The 17,846-nt window shown below is 42.0% G+C and overlaps 1 protein-coding gene across 1 annotated transcript in view; it reads right to left on the bottom strand.

Annotated features, from left to right (window-relative positions):
- The window catches only part of LOC132405957 (nuclear factor interleukin-3-regulated protein-like), a 43,021-nt gene extending 27,112 nt beyond the window's left edge, over nt 1–15,909 (bottom strand). Inside the window, exon 1 of the mRNA XM_059990993.1 lies at nt 15,857–15,909. The gene's annotated coding sequence lies outside the window, so the exon portion shown is untranslated. The remainder of the gene's footprint in view (nt 1–15,856) is intronic.
- Nucleotides 15,910–17,846: the final 1,937 nt, after the last annotated feature.

Below are 17,846 nucleotides of genomic sequence, written 5' to 3'. Positions count from 1 at the left end.
ATCGAGAAAATACGTGTTTGAGATTCTCTTTGTTTATTTGGAACACTGTGTTGCTAAATTAGGGCAGCAGAGACTTGCCAAACAGGTTCTAAATGAAGTCAGTCACATGTCTTGTGTGGCCATTAGGGGTTACATCTTGCTTAGAGCGAACAGTTTTTAAATAGTGTCATTTGTGTGTGTTTGTGTCTCATTTGTGTGTGTTCGTGTTCAAAAAGTAATAACGTTTGTCACTGATAGTTAGCAAGAAATAAGCAGTAAGACAATTCAGAACTGTGTTGCTCACTGCAGTTTCAAGAATTCAGGTTTGGAGATGTTAGAGACAGCCAGAAGTGAAAATGAAACCATTTCATGACTTCAACAGGTAAGGGACTATGAAAAATTTGAAAATATCGACAATCATCTTAAATGTTACAATGAAAATGAGGATTTGAAAGATGCAACCATCCATAGCATTGTATGAAGGTGGTCCATTATCTGCACTAGGTTGAGAAAATCTGTGGATACTGAACATCCGAAAAACACACACAAAATGCTTGAGGAATGCAGCAGGCAGGCAGCATCTATGGAAAAGAGTAAACATCAGCATTTCAGGCCTAGACCCCTTCATCAGGACTTAGGGTCTCAGTTCGAAACGTCGACTATCTGTGCAAGGTGCCTGCGCTGATTTTGTTCATTGTGTACACTGGATGAATTCCGCTGTCAATAACTATCAGGAAATAATACAGTTTTACTATTGGTGGTGCTCTAATTTCTTCTGTATTTCATTTAAATACATAATTTGTTACTCAGTTGTCTATTTTATATCCTTTTAAGTATTTCCCTGAAACCTTGGTTAATTGGATTAAAATGTACTGCTCCCGATGTGTCCCAATTAACCGTAATCTACTGCATATACAATTTTTATGGGAAGTGCAAATCATTCCTGCTGAAGATATGCTTCATTTTAACTACAGAAAAGATGGCTAAATAAGCTATCTGTTGTGAATGATGCTATCATTCACAGGATGTGTCATACCATCAATTGTTAATTTCACTGAAAATGTGGTGTTGAGATACCGTTGTACCACAACTGACTGGCTGTCTGGGATACTCTGAGAACAGGTAAAAATCAGGGGGATGGGGACGGAGAGACAGGAAGAGGTAGAGAGGATAAACACATGGGAGAGGTGGATTAAGGATAGAGAGAGCAATCAGGTGGGAGAGATGTGCACAGAAAGGGTGAAAAGTTTGGATAGGGATTACAGAGACTGTAGAGGGAGAGACAGGGATAGAGAGAGAAAAAAAGATATGTAGGTTGGGTGGAAAGAGAGGGAGAGAGAGAGGGCAACAGAGTAGAGAGAGAGAGCAGGAATGCAGAGAATTATAGATGAAAAGAGTGAAAATACAGTGAATGAAAAACAAAAACAGGGAGAGAGAGAGAGAGAGAGAGAGAAGGGGCAGGGAGAGAAAGCTGGAGAGGGAGAGGGTGGAAGTGAAGTTGGGCACCATTCCTCAAACTCTGCCTCACCATTCATCTAAAGCTTTGACAAACATCTATATTTGCTGTCGTGTCTGTGCAGCGATATATCAATTAAAATAAAAGCACACACACAGGAGATGGCTTTAACTGGTGTATTCACCTTGTAGTGAGAGAGAGGGGAGAACAATGCGCATACGTAAGCAACAGATCAATATACAGTGTTAAGGGGAGTCGTTGCTCTAAAAGAAATAGATCCATACATTACACTAACTCCTCCTTTAGATTAATGCACCATAAATCTGTATATGTACAAAACATTCAATTTCTCTTTCATAAACCCATATTCCAAATAAACATGTTTTCACAATAAAAGTTCGTAACTTCACTGTTCTAAAGGTTCATTTTTTTTGGGTGGTGCTCTGGTTCTTTCAGGATTGTGCCTCTGGACCTGAGGAGTGGCATCAGGTCTGGCAGGTGTCTTGTCAGACATTCCCAGTTTCCGGTTTCATCTTGTTGTCAGTGACATGATTATCACTGAGAGGCAAGTCCGGTGATTGTAATGTGTCCATCTTGTTGGATGTGATCGATTCAGGTGTGTTCTTCGGTTGTGCATCCAGAACCTGGTCCACATGTATGGTTTCCAACATGCACTGTGTACATCAGCAGTTCAGTTCTCGTAGCTATCCTACTGGGAGTCCACGTCTTCTCCGTAATTACATGTGAGGACTTCCTGTCCAATCTCAAAGCTCCTTGCTACTTCACTTAGCAACTGGTTGAACTGTTTATTCTGCACTTCAGGAGGTCTATGCAAGATCTCAGATTCCTGTTCATGAACAGCATTGCAGGTGTTTGATTTGTTGTCATATGAACAGAGCTCCAATACACAAAAAGGAAATTGTCCACCTCGTACTGTAAAGAAATGTCCTCCTTGTTCATCACTTTAATAGACTTCTTGAAAGTTTGTAAAACCTTTCAGCTAACCCATTTGCTGCTGGGTGGTGAGGAGCTTACTTGAAATGTCTGATGCCATTTTTCTTCATGAACAGTCAAATTCTTTTGACATGTATTGTGGTCCATTGTCATTCACAATTTGTTCTGGTAAGCCATTGCTGGTGAAGGTAGTCTTTTCACTCAGAGTGGTTTTTCTATTTGGTAGTGCTTTTTGTCTCTTTTTCATATTCTCTCTATGTGACTTTGTTGGTGACACTTTTTGCAAACTTTTTCTTTGAAACGACAGTCATTTGCATCGTGGGAGGATTTGCCACATCCATAACATTTTTGGATTTTTGCGCCATTCAGGGATATTTTGTGCATTTCACATTCTAAGTCTTTTTTCTCTACCTCTGCTGCAGTCTCTAATTATATTGCAATGGTCAGTGCCCATTCTAAAGTTAGGTCTCATTCTGACACTAGCCTCATTTGAGTGCTTTGTGCATGGCACATACAAGCCTATCCCTTAATGCAATGTATTCAAAACTGCTTTCATGTTTTGACTTGTTCCTTTTGTAAAATCTAAGTTTCTCAGCTATTACCTGGCTGTAACTGATGTATTCACATTGCAGTGAGAGAAAGAGGGAGAACAACGCGCATGCCTAGACAACAGACCAATGCGTAGTATAAAGGGAAGTCATTGCTTTATAAGAAATAGATCCATACATTACAGTTGCAGAGTGGAAGGCACTCTGACTAGTTATATCAGTGTATCAGGTCTCACATGAAGCCAGGTTTCCTTCCTGAATGACTTCAAGACATCCAGAATCAGAATCTGGTTTAGTATCACGGACCGTGAAATTTGTTGATTTGTGGCAGTGGTACAGAGAAATGCATAAAAAATGCCACATGTGTTACAATAAGAAATATAAGTAAAATAAATAAATAGTGCAAAAAGAGTGCAAAATAGTGAGACCGTGATCATGAACCATTCGTAAACCTGAAGGCAGAGGGGAAGAAGCTGGTCCTAAAGCAATGAGTGATGCAGGTCCTTAGTGATGAATGCAACCTTCTTGAAGCATTGCCTCCTGAATACATCTTCGAGGGTGGGGAGGTTACAACTCCCTGCAGTTTTTTTTCAAGTCCTGTGCATTGGAGCCTCCATAGCAGACGGTGAAACAGCCCGTCAGAATGCTCTCCACTGTACATCTGGAGAAATTTGCTTGGCTCTTTGGTGACATATCCATTTTCCTCAAGCTCCTAATGAAATATAGCCAGTATCATGCCTTCTTTGTTACTGTATTAATATGTTGGGCTCAGGATGCTGACAAATCTGAACTTGAAACTGCACACCCTTTGTACTGGTCGACTTTTCTCAACTTTCCATTCCTGAAGTCCACAATCAATTTCTTGGTTTTACTAACGTTGAGTGCAAGGTTGCAAGGTTGTTGAGGTGACACCACTCAACTAGCCAGTCTATCTCACACCTCATCACCACCCAAAATTCTGCCAACAGCAGGTGTGTCAGATGCTGAGCCTGACCACACAGGGAGAGTAGAGAAGCATACAAAGCCCACATCCTTAAGGTGCTCAGTGACATTTAATGAGTATCAGGTGGATTCAAGAGCAACAGATCTACACCTTTTATTCAGAATTTTTAAATTAACTTAAACTCAGCTACTGTAAGATTTCAACTCCCATCTAATTCCACCGGATCTTGGGATTCTTAGCCGAGAGACATAACCATCAGGTTATTGTAACAAGTTCCTGGGTTTCAACATCTCTGAAGATCTATCCTGGGCCCAACATATTGATGCAATTACAGAAAAGGCACAACAGTAGCTATTTTACATTAAGAGTTTGAGGAGTCTTGGTATTTCACCAAAACAAAACTCTTGCAAATTTCTACAGAGAACATTCGAATTGGCTGCATGGCTGTCTGGTATAGACGAGCCACTGCACAGGATCGAAATAGGCTGCAGAAAGTTGTAAACTCAGCCAGTTCCATCATGAGCACTAGCCTCCCCAGCATCGAGGATATCTTCAAACAATAATGCCTCAAGAAGGTGACATCTGTTATTAAGGACCTCCATTACCCAGGCCATGCCCTCTTCTCATCGCTACCATCTTGGAGGAGGTACAGGAGCCTGAAGACTCACACTTAATGTTTCTGGAACTGCTTCTTCCCCACCACCATCAGATTACTGAATGAACAATGAACCCACGTATGCTACCTCACTATTTAAAAAATATTGCACTTTTTATACACTACTTATTTAATCTATTTATTTAATATATAGTTTTATTATAATGTATTGCAATATACTGCTGCGAAATAACACATTTCATGACATACGTCAGTGATATTAAACCTGATAATGATACACTACCTTAAGACTAATTTTTTTGCAGGCATTTACAGGAAAATTAAGGAATACAACAGAATTTATGGAAACTATATATAAACAAAGACTGCAAATAACCAATGTTCAAAAGAAGCCAAATTGTACAAATAAAACAATATAAACAAACAAAACTGAGATCATGAGTTGTAGAAGCCTTTAAAGTTAGTCTGCAGGTTGTGGAATCAGTTCAGAGTTGAGGTGAGTGAAGTTATCCAAACTGGTTTAACAGCCTGATGGTTGAGGGGTAATATAGAACATAAAATAGTACAGCACAGTACAGGCCCTTTGGCCCACAATGTTGTGCTGACCCTTAAACCCTGCCTCCTATATAACACCACCCCCCCCACCTTAAATTCCTCCATATACTTGCCTAGTAGTCTCTTAAATTTCACTAGTGTATCTGCCTGCGCCACTGACTCAGGCAGTACATTCCACGCACCAACCTCTCTCTGACTAAAAAACCTTACTCTAATATCCCCCTTGAACTTCCCTCCCCTTACCTTAAAGCCTCTTGAATTGAGCAGTGGTGCCCTGGGGAAGAGGCACTGGCTGTCCACTCTATGTATTTCTTTTAATATCTTTAATATCCTGTATACTTCTATCATGTCACCTCTCATCCTCCTCCTCTCCAAAGAGTAAAGCCCTAGCTCCCTTAATCTCTGATCATAATCCATACTCTCTAAACCAGACAGCATCCTGGTAAATCTCCTCTGTACCCTTTCCAATGCTTCCACATCCTTCCAATAGTGAGGTGACCAGAACTGGACACAGTACTTCAAGTGTGGCCTAACTAGAGTTTTATAGAGCTGCATCATTACCTCACAACTCTTAAACTCTATCCCTCGACTTATGAAAGCTAACACCCCATAAGCTTTCTTAACTACCCTATCTACCTGTGAGGCAACTTTCAGGGATCTGTGGATATGTACCCCCAGATCCCTCTGCTCCTCCACACTACCAAGTATCCAGCCATTTACAATGTACTCTGCCTTGGAGTTTGTCCTTCCAAAGTGTACCACCTCACACTTCTCCGGGTTGAACTCCATCTGCCACTTCTCAGCCCACTTCTGCATCCTATCAATGTCTCTCTGCAATCTTTGACAATCCTCTACACTATCCACAACACCATGAACCTTTGTGTCGTCTGCAAACTTGCCAACCCACCCTTCTACCCCCGCATCCAGGTCATTAATAAAAATCACGAAAAGTAGAGTTCCCAGAACCGATCCTTGTGGGACACCACTAGTCACAACCCTCCAATCTGAATGTACTCCCTCCACCATGACCCTCTGCTTTCTGCAGGCAAGCCAATTCTGAATCCACCTGGCCAAACTTCCCTGGATTCCATGCCTTCTGACTTTCTGAATAAGCCTTATAAGTATAATTGTTCTTGAACCTGGTGGTGTGGGTCCAGAGGCTCCTATACCTCCTTCCTGATGGCAGCAGCAAAAAGATAGCATGGCCTGGGTGGTGGAGTTCTTGATGATGGATACTGCTTTCTTGTGGCTGTGCTTTTAATAAGTGTGCTCAATAGAGGGGCTGATAGGGTGATGGCTTTGCCTGGGACAGACTGGGCTATATCCACTGCATTTCCATTTCTGAGCATTAGCCAGGAAGTGTAAAGTTCTAAAGAAATTGATCAAGGGTTTAGAATATTTTGGAGTTCTAATCATTCTTTGGCTGATCTTACTGTAACTTCCCTTCCAGGTAATAAGCTGAGCTCCCCTGAATAAGACTTGTTAAGAAAGGTGTAAGATACACAGGTTGCATTTTGTGATGTGCAAAGAAAACTTGCGGTTGAGCAAACCTATCATTGACACTGAGTGCATCCTGTTGTTACAAAGATGCAACCATTGATAAGAGATGATTTTATTCAAAGTTGTTAAGAGTAATACTTCAGTGCAAATCTTTACAGGAACTCCGCATTATATTTATGTATATTATTGCACTGAGTTTTCCACATACTACACTACGTATGCTGTGGTCTTTGAAGACCATGCAGTAGAAGCTGCTTAAAGATATTCATTCTGTGAGTCTTTGTAAGTGTATAAACATTCATGTCCATATTTGGGAGTACAGGTGAACAGGAACCACGACTTAACAAAGACAGCTGTAATAGCCTTTATTCCAATTCACATTTACGTGTAGCGTTGTTGCAGGAAGGCAACATCTTCAAGGACCTCCATTGTCCAGGTCATGCTATCTTCTCACTGCTGTCATTGGGAAGGAGGTACAGGAGCCTCAGGATCGAAATCACTAGGGTCAGGAACAGTTATTACCCTCAACCATTGAATTCTTGAACCAGAGGGGATAACTTCACTTGATTTCATTCAGCCCATATCTGAACTGTTCTCACAACCTATGGACTCACTTTCAAGGACTCTAAATTTTGTGTTCTTAATATTTATTGCTTATTTATTAATTTATTTGTTTATTATTTGTAAAGCAATCTTGAAGGTGAGTCCATCGGTTGTGGGAACAGTTCTGTGTTGGGGTGAGTGAAGTTGAATAAAATTACATCCTCTGGTTCATGAGCCTGATGTTTGAGGGGTAATAACTGTTCCTGAACCTGGTGGTGTGAGTCCTAAGGCTCCTGTACCTTCTTGTTCACAGCAGCAAAAGAAAGCATAGCCTGTATGGTGGGGGTCCTTGATGATTAATACAGCTTTCCTGCAACAGATACCATAAATACAAGCAGGCTTTTTCCACTCAGGTTGGTTGAGACTAGTACTAGAGGTCATATGCTAAAGGTGAAAGGTGAACTAATTAAGGGGAACATCTTCACTCAGAGAGTGGTGAGAATGTGGAATGAGCTGACACCAGGGAAGCTGTGTATGTAGGTTTGATTTCAGCTTTTAAGGGAAATTTGAATTAGTAAATCAATGTAAGGACTGCTATGGTCCAGGTGCAGGCTGATGGAAATGGGCAGATTAATAGTTTAGCATGGATAAGATGGGCCAAAAGGCCTGTTTCTGCACTGTAGTGATCTATTGTCTGCAAAAACAAATATATATTATGAAATAAGCATGTTATTTAGTTTGAATCTGATTGTCACTTATTTTACCTGTAATAACCAATTCCAATTAGTGTGCCTAGCAGCTGATTGCATTGAATAGGATGACAATTTATAAAATAGATGCAGATCAAAAGTGGAAAATCTGGTTGTCAGATCTGTCAATGTTGTTCAGGTTCAGTCCTGACTTGGGATGCTCTCAGCCTGGAGTTTGCACACTCTCCTTCTGACTGCTTGGCATTTTTCCTGCTGCATAGTTTGCTCCCATGTCAGAAGGTTCTTGGCTGCCGCAAGTTACCCCTTAGTGTGACAGAGTGGTAAATAAGTCAAAGGGGAGTTGATTGACATGAGTGAGAGAGAGAGAGAATAATGTGCAGGGCTAAGAGGAAGGTGATACCAATCGTCTGTTGGAAACAAGCATGCATTTGATGGGCCAAATGTCCTTCTTCAGTGAGAAGTAAGGAAGCACCTAAGTTGGTAAGTAACAATTCAAATGCTTTGACAAATAATTCCTGGTTTTGGCTCTATATTACTCTACCTGGCAATTCCTTCAAGATTCAGGACTGTTTAGTGTCATTTCCATACACAAGTCAGCAACATTAAATTCCTCTGTCATTATTTCAGAGGACATGTACTCTCCAGTGTTATTATTTCAGAACACAGCACAGCAGCACCTCTACTTCCTTAGATGTTTGCAAAGATTCAGCATGACATCTAAAACTTTGACAAACTTCTATAGATGTGTGATGGAGTGTACATTGACTGGTTGCATCACAGCCTGGTATGGAAGCATCAATGTCCTTGAACAGAAAATCCTACGAAAAGTAGCCCAGTCCATCAAGAGTGAAGCTCTCTCAACCACTGAGCACATCTACATGAAGTGTTGTCGCAGGAAAGCAGCATCCATCACCAGAGACCTATACCACCCCAGCCATGCTCACTTCCTATTGCTGCCATCAGTAAGGAAGTAAAGGATCCTCAGGACTCATCACCAGGTTCAGGAACAGTTATTACTCCTCAACCATCAGGCTCTTGAACTAGAAGGGATAACATCACTTTCCCCTTCTCCAGACTGCTCCCACAACTTATGGACTCACTTTCAAGGATTCTTCATCTTCATGATGTATTATTTTTTTTTATTATGAATACCTTTTTCTTTTGCATTTGCACAGTTTGTTGTCTTTTGCACACTGGTTGTCACCCTGTTGGTGTGGTCTTTCATTGATTCTATTACAGTTATTGGATTTATTGAGTATGCTTGCTAGAAAATGAATCTCAGGGTTGTATATGGTGACAGAGATGTATTTTCATAATAAATTTACTTTGAAGTGTAAAGGAGAACATTTGTTACTCCAGATCCGTTGCAGCACAAAAAAGCACAATAAGATAAAAGAACACAATACTAATAAAACACAAGAAATACAAATACATAAAATAGCTTATATACATAGATTGATTGTATGTCCATTAGGTGACACTAGGCACAGGATATCTGTACATAAGATGAGTGACAAGAAATAATAAAGTAGTGGTAGTGCAGGGGGAGGTATGGGGGTTAGTGGGTGGAGGTGTTGATCAGCCTTACTGCTTGGGAAAATAAATGTTTCTGAGTCTATTGGTCCTGGTGTAGAAGCTTTGTAGTTTATTTCCTGAAGGGGGTGGGGCAAACAGTCCATGAGTGAGGTGGGTGGGATCCTTTATGATGTTATTGGTCTTTTTTAAAAAAATGTATTTATTGATTAATTGATGGACTGAGATACAGCACGGAATAGGGCCTTCAAGTCACACTGCCCAGCAATCCCACAATTTAATCCTAGCCCCTTCATAGGATAATTTACAATAATCAATTAAATTATGAACCAGTATGTCTTCGGACTGTGGGAGGAAACTGGAGCACCTGGAGGAAACCCCCACATTCACAGGAAGAACGTGCAAACTCCTTACAGGCAGTGGCGGCAATTGAACCCAGGTTGTCTATACTCTAAACTGTTGTGCTAACTGCTACACTACTATGACGCCCTTTTCTGGCTCTTTTCTGTATATATGTTATATATTCAATGTGTTACATAGAATTATGTAAAAATAACTACATTAAACAAGACAAAATGTAAAGAACTCAGTACTTGCATAGGATCTCAACCTGGAACGTCGAGACATCAGAGGTGCGGAGGGATTTAGGAGTCCTCATGCAAGACTCCCAGAAGGCTAATTTACAGGTTTAGTCTGTGGTAAAGAAGGCAAATGCAATGTTGGCATTTATTTCAAGGGGAATAGAATATAAAAGCAAGGAAATAAAGCTGAGGCTTTATAAACACTAGTCAGGCCACACTTGAAGCATCGTCAATAATTTTGGGGCCCATATCTTAGAAAGGATGTGTTGTCATTGGAGAGAGTCCAGAGGGGGTTCACGAGGATGATTCAGGAAGTGAAACAGTTCGCACATGAGGAGCATTTGGCAGCTTTCACTGAAAGCTGTATTCACTGAAATTTAGAAGAATGTGGGGGGGGGGGGGATCTCATTGAAACCTATCAAATATTGAAAGGACTAGATAAGATGGATGTGGAGAGGATGTTTCCTGTAGTGAGGGTATCCAGAGCCTCAAAACTGAGGGGCAACTGTTTAGAACAGAGGCAAGGAGGATGTTTTTTTAGCCAGGAAGTAGTGAATCTGAGGACTGCTCTGCCACAGATTGCAGTGGAGGCCAAGTCCGTGGGTATATTTAAGACAGAAGCTGATGGTTTTCTGGTTGGTCAGGGCATGAAAGGATATTGAGACAAGTCAGTTGTATGGTGCTGAGTAGGATCTGGGATCAGCCATGAAGGAATGGCAAAGCAGACTCCTATGTCTTGTGGTCTTACGATCATACACTTTCTACCTCCACAGGTGCTGCTTGACCATTCTCAAAGAGTTCACTTTCCAAACTACTCATACATCTGTTGCAAGCAGACACTTCCTCCAGTCTCCCTTGCTTTAGTAAAACATGACCACTCAGCCCATCTAGGCTAGGCCGGTGTTGATGTGGCACTTCATCCCCAAACCGCTCCCATCCTTTCTCATTTAAATTCAGACAGTTTAATACTTTCTCACTCATTCATAAAAGTTCTCCTTTATGATTTAATAGGCTGAGGAATTCTTCCTAGATTGTGAACTTGACTGTGCTCATTATAACATCAACACTTTTCACCCTGCCCTGAACATCAATGGAGTGTGTAGCAATGTGTGAATAAAACATATGAGAGCCATTTTGTGTGCTTAAAAAATGTCGCAGTCCTTTACTTCCATTATGAACAAACCAAAAGCAGTTGCCTTCACTGATGTCATTGTATCGGATCCTGTCTCTGAAAGTGAACTAACAACTCAAAGACAGTGTTCATTAAATATGTAGAATAGTTCCCATTGTATGTGTCATCTGTCACCCATTACCTTATTTACAAAGGCCTCCCCCTAATTAGTCAAAACTGGCATTGTGAGTCTCTGTGGAGCTCATGCAAGCAGTGGGCTCAGATCCCATGTGCCTAAGACCCACCCAGCCAACACTTTTTGTCCCACTTCCCTCCGGGAGAAGGTTCAGGAGCTTGAAGATTTGTACGGCCAGATTTGGGAACAGCTTCTTTCCAACTGTGATAAGACTGCTGAACGGTTCCTGACCCGGATCTGGGCCGTACCTTCCAAATATCCTGACCTGACCTGCACTACCCTACTTTCCCTTTTCTATTTTCTAATTATGATTCATAATTTGAATTTTTATTATATTTACTTTGTACTTCTGGGAGCATGAAGCGCAGAAACAAATATCACTGTGATGATTGTACGCTCTAGTATCAATTGTTTGGTGACAATAAAGTATAATGGTAATGGTTGGAGCAACAGCAGGTGCCTCGAACTTGTCCAGGGGTGCATCAAACCATCCAGATCTTGGACCATCCGGTTTAAGGCAATCTACAGAAATACCTTCAGGTTTAACCTTTCTATTGGTAATAAAAGTTTTTTCACTCAGTTCCAAAATACAGAAAGGGCCATCATTAGAGAGCCTCAAGGCGTGTTGATGTGCATAACGTTGGACAAAAACGAAGGGTTTTGAATGCCATGATGGGAGGTAGGAATAGGTGTAAAGAACTGAGTTTACTGAGGAGGGCAGAATGCTGCTGAGACACTGACCAGGCAGTCATGGCGTCAGGAATAAAATCACCTGGCATCCATAATGGCTGCCCATGCACCAACTCAGCTGTAAAGGACTGTCCAAGGAGAGATGGCACCTCTCGTGAAGGGGCTTGTCTTATCCATTCTTGTAGGCAAGCTCACTCACCTCTGGTCCCCACTGGACACTCAACTCTAACCTGTGGCTCCAAGTAGCTATCTGCTTACAACAATACCACACCCTGATACACCACTTCAGCGGGCCAGCTAAAAGATGAGGGCAGCCAGTGGCCTCGTAGCCTGGCAAGATAGAGACATGCCTGTCCTAGCATGCAAAGTCAGCTCTGGTGGACTGAGTGGATGAGATCAACAGTGAGATCCAACAGCCAGGGAGGTGCTTCTACAATGCTCTGTGGAGAGTGAAGAGCATGACACAGAACAAGTCATGATCATCCCCTGCAACCAAGGAAGACCCCAGCTTGTGACGACTACTTGCAACACATTATACTTCTTAGGTCGAGAGAGTGGAATCATCCCAGTGCAATGGCTTTTCCACTTCCATTTTAAAAACTCTGCTGCACAGGTCTCTTGTCATTGTTCAATGTCAGACAACCAACAATCTTGTTTAGAAGACTAGGCCTCCTTTGTTCTTTCTCTTTTTCTCTTGACTTATGTCAGGCCTTCTCCCGGTAACACACTTATAGCCTGCACATTCAGTTATCTCCCAGACACCTCCTGGCTAACAGGATTCACCTGCTGCTCAATTCAAACTCATTACCAGCAGCCTATTTAACCTCAGTTCTCATCCACGCAGTCCTTGTTCACTAATTGAACCAGTCGCTCCTTGCATTCACTCTCCCTGACTAAAGTTTACTTAGTTGCCTGTTGTGTTTAGTTTCTGTTCTCTTTTGTTTTGGGGCCCCTCATGGCTTGTTATCTTGTCGACTGTTATTAAAGTCATCATTTACTGCAGAATCATCTCAGCTGCTCTATTTTTGGGTCAAACATTCATTATATTTCCTGACAACATGCTTCTTTCTTTCTATTCTCTGGTACAGAAACTGTACTGCAGTGGACAGGAAGACTTGACAATGGGTAGTCAAAATTATACAACACATCACCGGCACCAGCCTACCTGCCATCAAGGGCATGTATACAGAAAGGTACTGGATAAGGACCAGTATCATCAAGTAGTTTCTTTCCCACCCTGTTCATGGACTGTTTGTCCCACTCTCATCAGGGAGGAGGCTACATAGCATCCACACCAGAACCACCAGACTCAAAAACAGTTACTTTTCCCAGCAGTAAGGCTCAACAACACCTCCACCACTAATGTAACCCATCACAACCCCAACCACCACTACTTTATCATTTCTTGTTAGTCACCTTATGTACAGCCTAGTGTCACTTAATGGATATACAATCAATGTATATAAGCTATCTTATGTATTTACATTTATTGTGTTTTATTATTGTATTATCTTGTGTTTTTTGTGCTGCATTGGATCTGGAGTAACAATATTTCCTTCTGCTTACTTTTGTGTACAGGATATGACATTAAACAATTTTGCTTATGCAACACCTTATAAAGCAATCATTAGCAAAAAGTTTTATGCCTCATTCTTGACTTTCAAAAAAAGTTTGGATTGGAAAAGCATCAGGGTCCAACAGCAGTGCCAAATGTTGAGCAATTGAGAAGACCATTGAATTTTAGCTCAACAACCACACAATTAACTATAAATAACCAGATGACGATGCTGACACTCAAGAAACTGTGTAGTGACCACAGAGAAAGATATTACTGTTTCCTCTTCTCAGACCTCGCTGGTCATAGTGCACCACAACACAGAAATAGGCCCTTTGGCCCATCTAGTCCATGGCAAACTATTATTCTGGTTAGTCCCATTGACACATACCTGGACCACAGCCCTCCATACCCCTACCATCCATGTACTTATCTAAACTTATTTTAAATATTGCAACCAAACATAGCAACTTCTGCCAAAGAAGTGACTTAGACCTGCTCTACTTTACCTACCACCACAACAGGTCCACAGCTGTTGACGTTTCATCGACTCTTCATTTAACGGTGGAACATTTTGACTGTAAGCATGCACACATCAGGAAATTCTTCATTAATACTATCATCCACTCAAAACTAATCAATGAGCTTCAGGACCTTGGCCTCAATACCTTTTTTGTGCAACTGGATCCTTGATTTCCTCACTTGCAGACCCCAGTCAGTTTGGATTTGCAAAAACAACTCCTCAACATTCTCCATCAGCACCGGTGTACCACAAAGCTGTGTGCTTAGCCCCTGCTCTACTCACTCACACTGTGAGGCTGAACACAGCTCCAGTGCCAGATTCCAGTTTGCTGATGACACCACTATGGTTGGCCAAATCAAAAGTGATGGTGAATCAGCATACAGGAGGGAGATTGAAATTCTGGCTGCAACAGCCTGTCACTCTATGCCAGCAAGACCAAGGAGTTGATTATTGACCACAGGAGGAAGAAACTGGAAGTCCGTGAGCCAGTCCTCATCGGTGGATCAGGAATCCGAGATGAAGATGATCAGCAACTTGATTTTATCACTTTACAGGATCTGTCCTGGGTCCTGCACGTTAGGTGCCATTACGAGGAAGCAACAACAGCATCTCTACATAGAAGTTTGCAAAGACTCGGCATATCATGTAAAACTTTGGCAGACTTCTATGGGTGGACAGTGGAGGTATATTGACTGGTTGCATCACAACCTAGTATAGAAACACCTACAAAAAAGCAGAGTCTACCACGGGTAAAGCCTTCACTACCACTGAGTACGTCTATATGGAGCGCGATTGCAGGGAAGCCATAGCGAGAAGAGAGCATCGCCTGGATGGTGCCGGTCCTTGGTGAAGGGTGCTGCTTTCCAGTGACAGCGTTCAATGTAGTTTGCTCAATAGTGGGGAGGCTGTATCCGTGATGGACATTTGGGATTTGGGATTGTGGGGGAACCTCAGGGATTCCTAACTGGTCAGAAGTTCTGTTTTCACGCATCTGTTTCCTTCTATTGAAACATTGACCATACTCTCCATTTCCGGGCGACGCTTTTATTCACCGCGTCGTTGTCACTTCTCTCTCTTGTTCCGATACCTGGCGACCTTTTTCTCCTGCGGCATGAGCTCGCGTTTGCGTGTGGGACTGAGGAGGGGAATGGAGGGCTGCCTGTTCAGCAGGTCCCGGACCAAAGTAGCGATGGCTCTGACATCGAGACTCGGGTACTGCGGCGACTCTTTAACGCCGTGCTCGGACTGCAGAGCGAGCCACTGCTGCCCTTCAGGTACGACGTATTCCCTCCCCGGAGAGTTACTGCAAAGCATCTTTAAGGAACATCACATTTCTTTTTGGGCTCTTGTGGAAAACGCGAAAGTTCCTCCCTGTTTCCACACATAAAATACTGGAGGAACTCAACAGGTATACATGGAAATAAATAAACAGACGACATTTTGGGACGAGACCCTTCATCAAGACTGGAAAGGAATGGGGAAGATGTCAATAAGGAAATGAATGAGGGCTTGTCATCCTTCCTTTCCCCCGCCTTCCCACTCCTGATGAAGGGTCTCACCTGAAACGTCGACTGTTGATTCCTCTCTATAGACACCACCTGACCTGCCGAGTTCCTCCAGAATTTTGTGTGTGTTACTCTAGATTTCCAGCATCTACAGAATATTGTGTTTATACCTTCCAGTTGGTGTCTATTTTGATTGTAGTAAATGCATAAATTGACTGGACGCCATAGTATGGCAGTGGTTAGCGCGACAGTTCATAGAAACCCTACAGCACAATGCTGTGCCGAACATGTATACTTGCTTTAGAAATTACCTAGGGTTACCCATACATAGCCCTCTATATTTCTAAACTCCACGTACCTATCCAGGAGTCTCTTACAAGATCCTATCTTATCCGCCTCCACCACCGTCAACGGCAGCCCATTCCACGCACTCACCACTCTCTGCGTAAAAACCCCGGCATCTCCTCTGTACCTGCTTCCAAGCACCTTAAAACTGTGCCCTTTCGTGTTGGCCATTTCAGCCCTGGGGAAAAACCTCTGACTATCCGCACGATCAATGCCTTCAGAGTTCAATTCCAGAGTTCTCTGTAAGGAGCTTTTTTTTTATATACATCCGCCCTGTGTGCTACGTGGGTTTTCTCCCAAAGTTCCAAGCCATTTCGGTTATTGGGTTGATTGGTCATTGTTATTCCGTGATTAGGCTGGCGTTGGGCGGCTCGGCTGCTCGGAAAAGCTTGCTCCGCGCTGCGTCTCAAATCGGCTAAACTACATCTAATTTAAGGTTTTCGTCGGAAGAATTAACAGGATTGCAGTGTGAGGTATCTGGGCTCTTTGCAAAATGTGATTCCCATACTCCAAGACAAAATAATATTAAAAAAGATCAAACTTGGATACAGCGAACCGCATCAAATGAGATCAAAATGTTGACAGATAGAGAAACGAGAGGACATTATGATTTCTCAGTTCATTTTGATTCATGCCCCCTTTAGGACCGTGTTCCTTGTTTATGGACACATGATTCAGTTCACACAACGTCATTGCACACCAGTTAGCAGTTTTATTGAAAGAGAAGAGGAGCTGCTCCCTTTGATTCGAACTCGTTAAAAAAACACATTAAACTTGTTACCAAAAGTCATGTATTATGTAACCATATACAACTCAGAGATTTATCTTCTTCCGGGCATTCACAGTAAGTACAAAGAATCAAAACGGAATTAATCAAAGTCTGTACCCAACAGGACGGACAAACAACCTATATGCAAAAGACAACCCAGGACAACAAACTGTACAAAATATAAAAAAGGAAATACTAGTAATAAACAATATCGAGAACATGAAGAGTCCTTTGAAAGTGAGTCCATAGGTTGTGGGAACAGTTCAGTGTTGAGGTGAGTGAAGTTACTCCCTTCGTTTCAAGAGCCTGATCGTTGAGGGCTAATAACCTGGTGGTGTGGGTCCTGAGGCTCCTGTACCTGCTTCCATCAGGCAGCAACGGGGGGGGGGGGGGGGGGGGATCGTGAGAAATGTCCAAAACATCTCTTGCAGAATTTGTTTTCATACACAGTGAGTAATAAAGCCTGCAGTTCAACAAGTTATCTTGTCTCGTTTTGAAGTGGATTTGGGGAAATCACTGGCACTTGACAACACGTAGACGAGCAATTAATTTCTTCAGGTATTCATTCCAGCGTAGAATGTTGGGTAAATTGTTTCACTAGCGCTAAGTAGTAAAGCTTTTGTTAACAATTCCTGTTTATAAACTATTGAACGATAAATTTGTTAATTCGGTAGTATGTTCCCGTACATTATAGTTGGTTAACTCTTCGATACCATGACATATCCCAAGACAGTGATATATTAAGTTATTTGGGGCGAGTTGCATTGGCTTTCATTCTCCTAGCCATTGTCCTAACTATCAGATGCGAGATGTTAATTCCATTTGGTGTCACAGAATAGTGTATGACAACGACGTTATACTGAAGTGAAGTTCACACTTTATGGGGCGTGCCTTGCATTAACTAATACCTTTGGGTGATACATCGGGCGTTAAATTCTTTAGATATTGCGTTACGGAAAATTAAGTTGCGCATACAAATTACTGCAGGAACTCAGCGTCCACGGAGATGAATAAACAGTAGGGGTTTCGGGCTGAGACCCTTCATTGACCCCTGCGGACAGCGCACCATAGGGTATCCCGCAACGGTTCTTGATGTAATCTTGGAAGATTCTCGGTGAATGAATAATAATAACAAATTATTTATCGAGCACTTTTCATACAGGCGATGTAGCTTAAAGCGCTTCACAATGGGATAAAGTGCAACCATGAAACTAAAAGACAAAAAGATATCAGT

This window comes from Hypanus sabinus, chromosome 16 (genome assembly GCF_030144855.1).
Source record: "Hypanus sabinus isolate sHypSab1 chromosome 16, sHypSab1.hap1, whole genome shotgun sequence".
Taxonomy (NCBI): domain Eukaryota; kingdom Metazoa; phylum Chordata; class Chondrichthyes; order Myliobatiformes; family Dasyatidae; genus Hypanus; species Hypanus sabinus.
The sequence above is the reverse complement of the archived record's forward strand: the minus strand, read 5'-3'. Positions and strand labels throughout refer to the sequence as shown.